Genomic DNA, 15,553 nt, shown 5'->3' with positions numbered 1-15,553 from the left:
TTTTTTCTAAATCATCAATATTGGGCCCTCACCAGAGCTCCTCTTGGATATCCTGTTGTCCTGTGTCACAGAGATCCTGTAACTTTGGGTCTGCAGGACCAGCTCCCTTCAAGCGTTCCAGCAGATAATAGATGGGGTGGATAATGGGAGGGACCAACTCATAGCTCTGGTTCTGGGTGGTTGCTGGGTTGGTTAGCCCACCAGCTCTCCTTCATCCTCAACACCAGGGAGAGCTCTCCAGCATCACCCAGCTAGCTCATCCTATGTAGTAAGCAGCAAGGGGCAGGGCCGATTCAAGGTGTCCTCTGGGTTGCCTCACCCACATCTACACTACCAAAGCCATTGCTACTGTGTTGCCTAGGTGAGGTATAGGGGCCACTCTGCCTAGTGATGCAGCTGGTGAAAGGCAGGGTCAGCTCTCTCTTTCTAGTGACTCCAAAGCCAGCTCTCCACCTGCCGCAGGTAGTGAGGGGTGGTCAGCCATTTGCAAACTCAGCTTTGAAGAGGTTCTGAAAACACTGAACTTCAAGCTGTTTAGCAGCCAGTAAAAAACACCATTAGATACACCATATACCAAGTGTTAGCCTATATGACGTCTTTGGTGCTTTTACTCTAGTTCTTATTGAAATTAGAAAACACGGGCTGGTGAGATGGCTCAGATGGTAAAGGTGCTCGCTGTCACACCTGTCAACCTGGCTCAATCTTTGAGACCTGTAATGTGGAAAGAGAAAGCTAACTTCTGCAAGTTGTTCTCTGACCTCCACATGGGCACTGTGGTGCATATATGACAACACACACACACACACACACACACACACACACACACACACACGCTCTCTCTAAATAAGAGAAAAAACAATTTTCAATTAGAAAATATACCTTCAACTTAGGAAGTTAATTTTAACTATGTATTGTTATATCTTACATATGAGAGTGTCATACATGAAATAGATTGATTTTTAAAAAAAAGATTCTCTTCCTAGTTCTAGGTTATGACAAATTGACATTTAAAAGTTGCCATCACACCATTAGACTTCCAGCATGTACTCGCTTACATATTACATATGTGTTTCACACTCATAGAGTGTATGAGTTTTATGGCCAGAAACAAATTTATTATAAATTAATGGGCATAAGCAACAGCTTACAAACAAACTTTCCAAGATCCTTGGGGACTCTTGAGGTGTCCATGTGTGTGTTTATTAACTGCAGAAGCAAGCTCCTTTATGCTAAGTCCTAAGTGGTTAGGGCCTCTGAGTTATCACCTCACCTCTTACCGCTCCAGTGGGGCAAGAATGTGTGGTTGTGGTGTTTAGGAGATCCCGCCCAAGGAGGGCCAAGGTGTCCATACATTTAGTTTTGGTTTGGGGAGTGTATGTCTGTGGCCCACAATCCCCTACGCTGATGTCTGGTAGACTCTGAGTAGGAGTGATTGTCTGGAGCACTTCTAATATAATCCTTTAGAGTAGTTTGGAACAGTTATTTCCAGGCTGTGGTTGTAGATCAGCTGGTAGAGTGCTTGTCTAGCACACACAAGGTCCTGGGTTCTGGGCCAGTCATGGTATAAACCAGGTGTAGTGGCCTATAATGCCAGCACTCTGAGAAATGAGAAGTTGATAGTCATCTTCAGCTAAGCTACATAGTGAGTTTAGGCCATCTTGAGCTACACAAGACCCTCTTAAAAAAACAAAAACAAAACAAAAAAAAAAAAAAAAAACTTAAGCCCCAAACCATAAAATAGTTATTCCTCAGTGGGGCATGGTGGTACATGCCTATAATCTTAGCACTTGGGAGACTGAGGCAGGAAGTCAAAAGTTTGGGACCTACAATTTTGTCTCTAAAAAAAAGAAAACTAAAGAATTTTTTTAAATACGCTGTTTATCTATGGTGGTATTGTGTTCCCCAAAATATTGTGCACCCTAATAAACTTATCTGGGGTCAGAGACAGAACAGCCACAATATTAAACATAGAGGATAGGCAGTGGTAGCACATGCCTTTAATCCTAGCATTCCAGAGGCAGAATCCTTCTGTTCAAGGATACAGCCAAGCATGGTGACTCATGCTTTTAATCCCAGGGAGTGATGGTAGAAAACAGAAAGGTATATAAGGCGTGAGGACCAGAAACTAGAAGCATTTGGCTGGTTAAGCATTCAGGCTCTGGAGCAGCGGTACAGCTGAGATTCATTTGGATGAGGACTCAGAAGCTTCCAGTCTGAGGAAACAGGATCACCTGAGGAATTGGCGAGATGAGGAAGCTGTGGCTTGTTCTGCTTTTCTGATCTTCCAGCAATCACCCCAATGACTGGCCTCAGGTTTGATTTTATTAATAAGACCTTCTAACAATTCGCACAGGTGGAAGGACAGAAAGAAGCAGATCTGAAAGGCAGCTGGGAAGACTATTCCATGTTCCCACTGAGGGGAGGAATATAGTGCAGAACAGGAAGAGCCTGGGTAGGAGGCTCACACCCTGATTCCCAGCCCACTGCTTTTTCTATTGTGTCAAAGTTCACCTCCTCCAGCTTCAGTTCTTTCTGACCGTGTCCTATGACCCCTAACCAAGCCATAAGGGCTGGCCTCGTCTCTGTTAGGCTCCAGTCCCACCTGCCAAGGCCATCTGAGGCCAGCCTTTGGATAACAGTGTGGCCCATGGTCCAGCAGAGAGAAGACACTGTCTACAGAGAAGGGACCCCCCACAGCTTAGCCATGCCATCACCACAGCCACCCACAGAGCAGCTGACTAAATGGTCTGAGGGAACAGTTTACTTGCCTACAGGAGCTGGCCCACACAGAATTAACTAACGAGACTCTTCCTATAGGCCTCACTCAGGCCAAATTCCTGAGCATCACCACCTCTGCCAGAGAACGATTAGAGTCCCATCAGAGCAGCATATGTCTTCTGTGGCATCTCTTATTTGTATGTACAGAGGAATGTGGTCTCTACTGCCGCTTGACTGGACTGTATTGGTGGGGCATTTTGAAACCATGGCATGTAGCATTGAAAAGGTATTAGAAAGAACTGTGAACTCGCTCACCGCATGCCTGAGAATCACCCACAGGGAGGCCCAGAGCTGAAGCCTTAAATTCAGCCGATGGTTGTAACAGCCTGTGCTCTAGAGAAGGAGCACATAGGGGAAAAAAATGGGAGTCTTTCCTTGTTTTGAGTTTTTGTCTGATGGCATGTGTGTGCTCATGCATGTTCAGATTCACGTGTATGTGTGTGCGCATGTATGTGGAGGCCAGGTATCAACCTTGAGTGTCATTTCTCAGGAAACCGTCTACCTTGAGTTTTAAGACAGAGGGTTTCTCCCTTGGACCTGGAACTCAATGAGCTGATGCTGGCCAGATGCCCCTGAGATCTTCCAGCCCTCCCCTCCCCAGTTCTCAGACAATGAGCACTCACCCCCAAGCCTCATATTTCATGTGGGTTCTGGGGAACAAACTCAGGTCCTCACTCCACACAGTGAGCACTTTGCTGACCCAGCCATCTCCCCAATGCTCTTCCAGCATTGCTATGGAAGTTGTCATGTCTCACTTGGCTCTCCCAGTCAGTCTTTGTGACAATATGCAATCCATGCCTCTGGCCCATTATCCAGCCTGGGAAACTTATATGGAATTTTCCTTCCCCCAATATAGGATTTTTCCATTGTCTTCCCACCACCACCTCCCCATATCTTGTGAGATCCAGATAGTTACCAAAATAACCAGTAGCTGCAACATCTGGAAACCCAAACAGACACAGGAAAAGTCCTGCAGGAGGGAAGAGCCAGGAAAACAGGAAACACAGAGAGGAGAATGAAAAGATGTCAAAACAAAAGTGGCCTGGCCTGGCAGCCAGAGGGGAGGTCAGAGGGCACAAGCTCATCCACCACCCAAGTTCCTCAGAGTCTTCAGAGAATCGCCAACAACAGGATCCTGTGCCTGAACAAAGGAACTTCGTGTTTTCACCTCTGCTTTCCAATCACAGCCTCCCTCAAAAATCAAGTAATAGCAGCCATCGTGACATGCAGGAAGTGACAATCAGCACTTCGAGGTCACCTGCGCCCCAGCCTGGTCCAGGACCCCCCAATGCCTCTCCATCTCCTGCATCTCCTTATCCCAAGCCAGCACTAAGCCAGTACCATTTTGTTCAGTTAGTTCTGCAGTTAGAATTTGACCAATTGGAACTAAAGATGGCGAGATGGTTCCATCCATAAGGTCACTTGCCACCAAGCCTGACAACCTGAGTTTAATCCCCAGAACCCAGATGGTAATGGACAGCTTATCCCCCTAAAGTTGTCCTCTGACCTCCACACATAAAAAGTGGTAGAGAGAGAGAGAGAGAGAGAGAGAGAGAGAGAGAGAGAAGACAGAGGTGACAGATAAATAGATAGGAAAAAATTTAAAAATAAAAATAGTTTTGCTCATAGCACCTAATACTTCTTTTCTGCCAGGCTCACTCCTGACAGCAGAACTTTCAGAGTTAGAGAGGTCCTAGAAGCACAGTCTTCTCAGACATGAATTCTCCTGATTCATTTACAGCTCAGGCATCTGTAGCGCCAGCACATCTGCAGCCATGAGGACACGGCCTCACCTCCGCCACACAACCAGTGGCTGAGCGCTTATCTCGTTGTGTGTCTTCTTTGAACAGGAAGACACCACCTCGCCACCATCTCTTGCCTCTTCCTGTTCCACTCACCAGGATGGAACACCCCACTCTTCTTCGGCTTTTCTGGTGGATTCTCTGGCTTGTGAGCTCATCTCTTGCTTCTAGTCTCCCTCCAAGCAGCCGCCACTGTCATGAGACACTGTCTTCAAGGGGTATAAGCATTCAAAGCCAAGAGCTGGGCAACTCTGCCATGGAGTTTCCACTGTTCACAGTCCCTGGAAGTGTGGGTCGTGGACAGGAGAGCAGAGAGTTCCCTCATTCTGTGAGTTCTGAAGTCGCTTTCTCAGACTTCTAGGTTGGTCACCACCCTGCATGAGTGAAATATGAAGGGCTCTGGGTGGTTCCTCCTGGTTCCAGTGGTCCCTAACTTGGTTTTGCCAAAATTCCTCTTCCTTGGAGCCCAAGATGGGTGAGGCCATGGCCCAGCCTCAGTGGAAGAATTCCAGCCCTTTAGCACATGGCTCTGCCAGAGAGACATCTTCTCCCTGGGATGTCAGGTAGAAGCCACACACACTCAGCCATTTCATACACAGCGTGCAGTGCTCACATTGCGCCTCCTTCCTGGATCCTGCTGGACAGTGGCTCCATTGTCTAACTTTCCCAGAGTCCAGCCATAAATGCAGGCTTGTGCAAAGAAGCACAAGCCTAAGACAAACCCAGAAGCCAGTTGGTTAGGGCATTCACAAGTAGAGAGTCACGAGCTAACTCGGGGGTGAGGGGAAGTGAGGCAAAGCTAATCCAAAGCTCAGACGGATAAAAGCGGAGCCTGATAGGTTTCTGCTATATCCCATGGGAATCTCTTTCTTCGGGCTGTTTGAAGTAAGGTCTAAGGAGCCAGGGTGGACACAATACCCAGTGTGAGAGGCTTCTACTTCCCGGGGCCCCCGGGGAGGCCCTCAGCCAGGCTGGCGAGGAGGTCCGAGGGAGCTTTTCGGCACAAAGCCACCTCCCTCTTGAACCCTCCTCCCCCCAGGTTTCTTTGAGAGGGTGCCAGGGTTTCACATGCTGGCTTGGGAGCAGCTCCTTCCCAATGAAAGGCCAAGCCGGAGGAGATTTGCTGCCAGTGCTGCTGGGAGGGGGGCCCAACGGCGAGACCCCCCAATAGAAAGGACCTCAGACAGCTGCCTGCCAAGGCACAGAAGCACGTCTTTCTTATTTTATGAGAAAGAAAACAAACAAACAAACAAAAAGATCTAAGGAAAGGGGAAAGAAAGGTAACCACGGAGATCATCCTAAGGAACCTAAGACGGCCAACACCGCCAGCAGGGCATGGGACGCTCAGCTTTGTTCTAGTGGAAGATTGGAGGCTTATTTGGACCAGAAAAAAACAAAACCATCAGCTGAATAATCAGATGGCCCTGGACTGGCTATAGAAGACTCTATCTAGTGCTGTCCATGCGGCTCGCTGGCTGCCTGTGGAGAGGAGAACCTCCCCCAAGACTGCCATTCTCCAAAAGTCGAGGTTTTGGCATGGAGCTGGGACCCTGGCAATAAGGGATTAGAGGGTCTGGGGCCTGCTCCGGCCTTCTCCCTGCCAGTTCCACATGGAACAAAATACCTCCTGCTGAATGGCTCACTGGGAACCTCCTCCATCCTATGCTCCACTCCCATCACAACAGTGTGTGCAAGGGTCCCCCGAGGTTTGGGAACAAGATAGAGCCTCTTGGAAGATGTGTCACTGAACTTCCTTGGAGAGAAGAGTCACTAAAACTGTAAGACCAACAAAGGACAGCAGACCCGAGGGGCAGGGCTTACTGGGGCACAGGCACTCCAGGCTTACCTCCTGGCATGCCCAAGCCTCTGGGTGTGAGCCCCAACACATACACACAAAGCTACAACTTATCCCAGTGACAGTAAGTTCCAGAAAAAGAAAAACCTGTGCTGCTTTGTTTGTTTTGTTTTGCCCAAGCGACGTTGCCCGACAGAAAGGGTGCTGCCACTTCCCCAAAGGTGCAGTTAATACCTGTGCCATGCTGGGGTCCTGGGTTGGGACAGGGAGCACTCAGCTCCTGAGATCTCTTTCTACGCAATCAGCATCTGAAAGGGGAAGGTCACACTGGAAAGGCCTTTTTCTCTGTGACCCTCTGGGCTTATCAAGCTCCTGGAATTAGCAGTTAGACCAAGTCCATGTTTCCTAAGACCAAACTGGAATTTACTTCCTTCTCAGCCCATGTGAGGTCTCTAACATTTGCAATTGGGCAGTAGGTGGCATAAGACAGCACAAGGAGACATAGAAAGGACATGGAATGCACACATGCATACATGTACATGAACAAATGTACATATAAATACACACATGTGCATGCCTACATATACATGCATATGCAAAGATAAATATATACGTGTATGTGCATATCCACATATACATACACACATGTGCACACCCATGCAGTCATACTACTTCTGGAAAATCTTTCCCTCATCTGCTTCCGATCTCCTCCCCTGACCCCGACCCCCCCCCCCCCCCCCCCCCACACCGCCTCCTTCCTATTTCCACACACTACAGAGCCCACCTAGCTGTTCCTCCTCTCTCTCACAAGAGAGCTACACAGAACCATGGTTGACACATACTCTTAGCAAGTCGACACAACAAAAATGATTAATTCAAGGAGGAAAAAGGTTTTGCTCTCTAAAAACTCATATCTCACCCATGCCATGATTACCAGCTTTTACAACAGGAACTGGGCAGTGGTTATTGGTGATCATGGTTTTCAGTGGCCACGGCGTTTAGCTCCAGAAACACAAATTATGGTTTCCTGATACCAAAACACAGTCTGAGGAACATAGACTTGATGGTAAATGTGATTTGGCAGCCAGGCAGCATAAGTTTCAAAAACAACTCTTTAAAAATTGGGGATGTAAGCCAGGCGGTGGTGGCGCACACCTGTAATCCCAGCACTCGGGAGGCAGAGGCAGGTGGATCTCTGTGAGTTCGAGGCCAGCCTGGGCTACAAAGCGAGTTCCAGAACAACCTCCAAAGCTACAGAGAAGCCCTGTCTCGGAAAAAAAAAAAAAAAAATGGGGATGTATCTCAGCTTGTAGAGCACTTGCCCACCATGCACAAACTTTTGATTCAATCCCCAGCATAAACCTAGCAAGGTGGCACACTCCTGTAGTTTCTGTACTGGGGGGGGGGGGGGGTTGGAGGCAAGAGGATCAAGAGTTCAGGATGAGTTTCAGCCATATAGGCCAGCCTGGGCTACATGAGATCGCATCTCACAAAAATAAAAAGGGTCACTTGTTTAAACAACAGATCGGATCATTGCTGCATGCTGACTAAGGCCAAGTCTAGGGAAATAATGCTGAAAAGGACATTGCTTCTGCCCGGCTAACAGGGACAACAGACACAAAACCTCATGAGTGAAAATAAGCAACACCTTAGATAAACTTCAGGCAGACGTGAGAGATGCAAGGGAAGCGAAAATGGTGGAGACAGATGAGGGGAGGGTGACCACAGATGAGGGGAGGGTGACCGCAGATGAGGGAAGGGTGACCACAGATGAGGGAAGGGTGACCGCTCTCTGGTCTTTGGAAGGTAGAACCATCTCATCTGAGGACTTAGAACTGATGCTCAAATGTAACCTACAGAGGAGACCAAGGCTTGGGAAGATCTGGGGCTGGCTGGTAAGATGAGCAGCAACCTTTACAAGAAAAATCAGCTTGGCCAGTCCTTTTTCCGGGTTCCAGCAAAACCCCCCTCTTCTGAGTACGTCGTCCGTGCTTTCAGATACGATGCAGTCGTAATTTCTTCCCTGCCTGGGCATCCTGTTTTCTTCCAGTCTTTTCTCTCTGTCCCCCTCTGCCTCCCAGCACAGCATACACTCACTCACACAGCTAAGGGGCTTCCCAGAAAAAATGAAGTCTTTTCTTCAAGATCTTAGGACCACCCATAAGCCGGGCACATGACCAAAACCCCTGAGAGGAATGTGTGAGTCAGAGGCCCAGTGGCTGGGTGGACGTGCCACCAAGCTCGAGAAAAAGGTGCCAGGGGACTGTTGTGCCTCGACTATTCCCTCTCTCCTCAGCTCTGTATGAACAACACTGCTTAATAATGTGCCTTTTTTTTTTTTTTTAAGTAGATTTAGAGTCTGAGAGGTGAGAAACATATCGCCGTGGTTAGCAAATAGCATGACTTTTCTTTCTTCGCTTTCCCGATTGGCAATGCCTTCCTCCTCCTCCGGCCAAGCCAGCGCCAGCCATGCAGTCTTCCTTTTCCTGTATGTTGTGCGAACATTCAAAAGTTGGACAACAAGGCTTTAATTCAACTTGATCATTCTCTCAAAAGGAAAAATTAGAAGAGCGCTTTTTTTTTTTGTCAAGACAAAAAGAAAAAAGAAGTGGGGGGGGGGGACAAAAGTTGGGAGAGGCCAGACTCAATGGGTATGATCTGAATGCATATTTGTGTTACAACCAATACAACCAGCATCAGAGAGGGACCAAGATCAAATAAACGGTGGAACCTGACAAAGGGAAGAATAGATGGTATTGGAGCCATCTGCTCTGGAGGACACCCAAATCTGTCTGAATCTGAGAGGCCAAACTACCAGCTATTCTAAGACGCCCCATTCCAAGAGTGCCCGATGCGGGGCCGCACAATCAGTTTCTCTCACCACACTTTGGCTGCAAGTTTTTTGTGCAATTAAGTAATTTATTCCTTTCTTCAGCCTCCTGATTCTAATGAAGCCGAGCCACAAACAAGCCTCAGTTGTTCCTATTCAAGGAGTCTGATTGCATCTGGCCGTGATTGCTGAAAACCCTGAAGAGGAAGCAGGGAAGGGGAGCATATTGTTTGGGGGTAATAGGTGAAGACCTGCCTCTCTTGACCTATAATACATTAGTGTCACTGAACATTTGGCAGCCTTCAGATGATTAGCAATGAAGATGAATCAAGCAAAAAAGAGGTAGGAATCTGCCTCCTCTGAATCACCAGCACTGCATACATTTGCATGCTGATTAGCTGTTCTTTTGTCTGTGTTCCTAATTATTGTGACACATTATGTCTTCATCATGAAGATTCTGATCTGTCTTGTTCAAAATGCATGTAGAAAAAAGTGCTGTTTATTGATTCAACATGTAACTTTTATTTCTATGTTTGCTTTAATTAAATACATATTTGATTGCCTCTGCCTGCTGTCTTTTTTCTTTCTTTCTTTCTTTTTTTCTCTTATTTATTTCATTTTGTTGACAAACACACAGGTAACCTTCCTTTATCAGGCTCAGATCATTCGGTGCACACTGCCTCCCTTGCTCTCCATCTCAGAGATGTTCACTTTCATTTTCTTGAAGAAGAGAAAAAGGAAAAGTGAAGAAGAACGCAGTGTTCTGGTGGCTGTGTGGGGGAGTGGAGAGGGGACGGCCTGGGACTCCAACCTTAACAAGAGCAGGCAAGTGTTGGTGACTCCGGAGGAGGGCTTTTCAGGGGAACACGGGCAGCAGAAGAGGGTTAAAATAACATGGTCCTGTGCAAGCAGAAGGCTCTCTGTCATCACCAGACATCGTCACACTTTATTGTAGATGGGGGTCTGAACTAGGATACAAATGTGCCTGTGGCCTGGGTCAGGCCTCCAGGTCTCTGCTGGAAATCCGGGTAGACAGGCTGTTTGCCCAAAGCTGGCCTTACGTCTACTGAGCCCCTCTCTCTAGAAAGGGAAGCGGTAAAGGAAACACGCCAGACCTCACATGTCCCCCAAGCAAAGCAATCAGGAAGCCAACATCTCTAGGGAGTGGGATAGGAGACAAAGAACTCTGGAAAAGTAAGCATGGGGAGCATATCCCCCACTGTCTGCTGGGGCTGTGTCCTCCAAAAGATGGAATTCTTCCTTGGCAAGGAAGGGAGAGCAGAAAGGGAACAGAAAGGTGTCTGTTTCCTGTTCCAGCCATTCCTAGTCCTGATGGCCTCCTAACCTCCAGCTAAGAACATGCTACACAGCTGTAAGGAACACAAAGCTCATTGGTGAATCCAATCAGGACCCTTAGAGAGGAAAAGAGCACCACAGAGGAGGAGCGGATGCGGGAGTAATTGAGAGCCAAGGGCCCATGCATGCCCAGAAAGCAAGCCCAGCCCAACAGAATGCAAATGGCCCCTAGCTGAAGAGGCATAATGCCCACGCTCTTCCTCTTAATGGGCAATGATTGGCTGGAAATGTAATCAACAGCTCTGCCCCCAACATCTATCCCTACGGGGAGGGATGATGGGATCCATATTCATGAGAACACAGGCCTGCAATGTGTGCTGGGTGCCGGGGGCGGGGATGGCCTAGATGAGCTCAAGGTCCTTGGAGAGCAATAATGAGACCCCAAGCGCAGAACACAGGTGCTGTCAGAGCCCCTGGCCTGCCCAGCCCTTCCCTTCCGTATCAGACCCCCAAGTGGTCATGCATCCCTGAACCTGGGGCCAAAGAGAACTTGAATGCAGTGAATCCGTGCTCTGTGCACGTACACACGGGTGCCCCACTCCTCAAATCCTCTCAAAGAGCTTGTTCCAGCCCTGCCCCGCCTACACATGGCACAATCAGCAGGAGCAGGCACAGAGAAGACGGAACCAAGGGCACAGGTATCACAGAGGTCCTTCTAAACTAATCTTAGAACCACATGCTGCGTTGACCAAGCTGTTTCCTCTTCAAAGACAGCAGGCCTGACCCTGCTGGGCTGCCATCTAAATTAGTTTGCTGACGTTGCCAGTCTCAGCCCACACTTGGAAAGACTGGACATCTAAGATCAAGATTCTCTTCATCCTAAGATCCTGGTCCTCAATGTAGCTTAGATGCTTAAGTGTCCCAGCCATAGGAAGTGACAGCAGAAGAAAGGGAAAGGATTTTCCTAATAATGTCCTTTCTTAAGAACATTAAAAGCCAGAAAGCCTCTGGTCTGTTTAACAATTAGAAATCTGTGACCCAGAACTTCCTCCAACAAGTGTCACTGTGCGCTGCCCCCTTTGCCCTGCACAGTTCCTACGTTTGATTTCTCACTGTGACTGTCCTCCAGTTCCTTCCCAAACGCCTGTTCCTGAGGGAAAAGATTGTCTCACACACATGCACACTGCAACTGTATTGAATTTGGAGTTTTAGACATCCTAGGCAGGAAGCCCATAGTGGACTTACATCCTGAACCCCAGAACTAAGGTTCCTCCATACACAGCACAGGCAGTCCACTCAAACCCAAGGCCCGAAAATGCTAAATGAAGGAATGTACGAATCAACAGATAAAGTAAAACTACTTCATAGGGAATCTTCAGAGAGAGAAAAGTACTCCAGATGATATCGTAGTGCTGGGGAGATGCCATGCACGGGCTCAGACTATAGAATGTTCAATGCCAAGAGCCAGCCCCAACATAGACAATAGACTTGGAAGACTTAGATGTACCCCCATAGTTCTACTGAAATAAGCGGAGTGCCCTGGAAGAAGACTGTTTCCATGGGGAAGTGATGCACCGTAGAGGAGAGGCAGTATGGGAAACTCGTACCTCCTAGTGAACCTAAACTGCCCTTGAAACAAAAACATGTCTTTTTAAAACAATGTTAAAGCTAACAAGTTTTAAGTGGGCCTAGAACAAAAGGATTAGCAGAAAGAGGGACAGTGGGCTGATAACAGCTGTGGTTCCTCACACAGGAACCAGACCCTACGTCAGCAGAAGTGATTAGGAAAAGAAAGCCACCCACCCGTGCTACAGGCCCAGCGAATTCCAGAAGTTTCCATGTCAAAATTCAGTCAAGGTGTTCAGGTGGCCTTTAGAAGCTGGAAAGATTATGGAAATAGATTCACTGACTCCAGAAAGATTTCAACCTGTTGACAGTTTGATTTTAAGACTCTGATTGTGGGTTTTAAGCCACTAAGTTTGTAAGCAAATTTTTATGTAAACACTAAGATGCTAATGTGTTGCTGGCCTCTCCCCAGAAGGCCCCCATCCCTCAACAGCTCTCTGCCCAACTGTTCTAGTTGGCTTTTCTCTTGCCGCAGCATACTTAGACAAAAAGAAACCTGGGGAAGGAGAGTTTATTTGACTTACACTTCTGGGTCACAGTCTGCACTGAGGGAAGCCCGGGTAGGAACTCAAGCAGGATCCTGGAGGTGGGAGCTGAAGCAGAGACCGTGGAAGAATGTCGTTTGCCGCCTCGCTCTCAGGCTCACATCCAGCTACCTTCCTTGTGTAGCCCAGGCCACCTGCCTGTGATGGCACCACCCACCCACAGTCTCACTGAGCCTTCTTACATCAATTAGCAATCAAGATAATGCCCACGGACAAGCCCACCGGCCAATCTGATGGAGGAGCTCTTCAGCTGAGCTTCCTTCTTCCCAGGTGTATCAAGTCGGCAGGAAGGAACAGCCTACCTCCTGCCCCCTCATGTCTTTGGCACTCTGAGTGGCTTTTCAGCATTTGTTTAAAGCTGTGGTCCAGGGTTGGAAAGATTTCTCAGTGGTTAAGAGAACTTCCTGCTCTTACAGAGGATCCCAGTTCAGTTTCCAGCACCCATGTCAGTCAGCTGCCTATAACTCCAACTCTGGGGTATCCAGTGCCTATACCTGCTTCTGGTCTCTGGGGATACCCACACATACAATAGCATACACACAGACACAGACACAGACACAGACAGACAGACAGACAGACAGACAGACACACACACACACACACACACACACACACACACACATAATAAACAAATAATCATTACAATAAAATAAAATTAGAATCCTCTTCTACTCTGTCCTCTTTCCCTATTCTGGTATTCAACTTGCTGACATACCTACTTGTTTCTATTTCCCATCTCCAGTAAAATGTATACTTCATTACAGCCAGGGCTTGCCTATTTCACCTAAATCACCAAACACACATCTAGTGCAACAAAGACCTGCCGGGTAGATGATCTCTCTCCTCCAGCCGTTCCCTCTACCACGACATTGATGTTTCTCCTAGGCAGGACTCACAGCCACAGTCCCATGAGTGGAGAGAACAGACACCAGTGGAGTCTAAAAGCAGAGCACAGGAAAGTGTGCTGACCCAGCTGCCCACAGAGGCTCTCCACACATGTCCCTCAAGGGAACTCTCCAACATACCATGTGAACACAGCTTCCTGAGGACAGGAGGAGGGGAGTATTACCAGTGAGGGCAAACCAGTGTCATCCCAAGAGTGCCAAGGAGGCTTCAGGCCACCACCCTCTGAAAATGTGGAGCATCAAGAGCAGCAGGCAGGCAGAATCGTGCACTTGGGCCGCCTCTCTCTCTCTCTCTCTCTCTCTCTCTCTCTCTCTCTCTCTCTCTCTCTCTGTGTGTGTGTGTGTGTGTGTGTATGTGTGTGTGTGTGTGCATGCCATTGTGTATACATGCATGTGTGTCTATGCGTGCATGTGTGTGTGTGTACAGGGTAGTGTGCATGCTTATATGTACCTGTGTGGTCAAGTGCATATGTACATGTGTGCACACATATGTGGAAGTCAGAGATCAACCGATCAACCTTAGGTGTCATTCTACAGGATCCATCCACCTTGTTTTGAGACAGGCTCTCTTCCCTGGAATCTGGAGCTCATCTATTAGGCTAGGCTGGCTGGCCAGTGAGTCCCAGGGAATCCTCCTGTCTCCACTTCCCCAGTGCTGTGATTGCAAGCATGCAACACCATGCTCAGCTTTTCACATGGGTGCCTGACTCAGGTCCTCACGCTCCCACAGCAAGCACGGTAAAGACTGTGCCATCTTCTCACAGACACCACATTGTTAACAACAATAATAACAAATCCACTATCACCACCGCTAGGGACAAAAAGGTTGCCAGTTTGGAAAAATGGAAAACTCCGCAAAACTCTTAGACTTCTGCTCGGAGCCAGCCTCAGGTCCTGCTCTCTTCCTCAAGTTGGAGTCCCAAGAAACAAGGAGCAACTAGTGAGAGTCAGAGCAGGGGCCACAAGCAAAGGGATTGGTCAGGGACACCAAGAAAGGGCATATCAACCTCTTGCTCCCCGAAGACCAACTCCTGGATTGCTGAGGCCCGGTGGCATTGACTTCCCAGGAGAAGTGTAATCACTCACCATGGTCTCCTGGGAAAGATGGTTTCCAAGACATCTCCACCGGAGGGCCTGATGTCCCTGAGGAGGAAGCAAAGGAAGCCTTTTGAAGGCCATGTGACAGGTGGGACTTCCTTTGTTTGCAGTTGCAGTCTCTGCAGTAGAGCTAGTCAATAAACAAACACTCGAAAAGACCTGATGAGGTGTAAAAACAGATTTGCACAGGGCAGACAACTGCACATTCCGTTTATTTACCTCTTCCAACAAACCGATACCTGGGGTGACATTTATTAATAAACGGCATTACCAGGTGCCTGATACGTGGCTCACAGAAATTAATTACCCAGCCCATGGTAAAACCCTAACAAGCCTGCAGTGCTGTAACATTTGTGCTAATTGAAAATGAGATAAGTGCTGTGGGTACAATTTGCATTCAATGCAGTATATTAATTATCTTTAGTTCTCTTCATGATAAATACACCTGACTGAATCACTCTCCTAATTTACCGGGTAATAGAGTCATAAGTAGATTCCCTTGGGCCCAAGGGAAGACACTGAGTTGTGGGCAAAATGGATGTCTTGGCTCTTCTAAGTCCCTCCACCAAGTTAGCTCAGGTTCCCACCCCTCACAGTGTCCCTAGGAAAGTGGAGATGGGACCCTGTCATGTCACTGAGCTCCCAGCCTTCAGCAGAATCCTTCCTTTCCTATCATGCCAATTGTTCTAGCCATTCAGAGGACATTGCGTGAAGAGGGCTGTATCTCAGCCCAGCAGTGACTCTCGTGTTCGATAAGTATGATGATATCTTCAAGGGAAGGCCTTTTGCTGGCCATTGCCCCACATTGCCCCACACTGCTCCCGGGACAGAGTTCTACCCTCAGTATTTGTTGAATTGTTATGGAGTTTGTGACCCCT

Source organism: Onychomys torridus, chromosome 11 (assembly GCF_903995425.1).
Source record: "Onychomys torridus chromosome 11, mOncTor1.1, whole genome shotgun sequence".
NCBI lineage: Eukaryota > Metazoa > Chordata > Mammalia > Rodentia > Cricetidae > Onychomys > Onychomys torridus.
Note: the sequence above shows the minus strand (reverse complement) of the source record.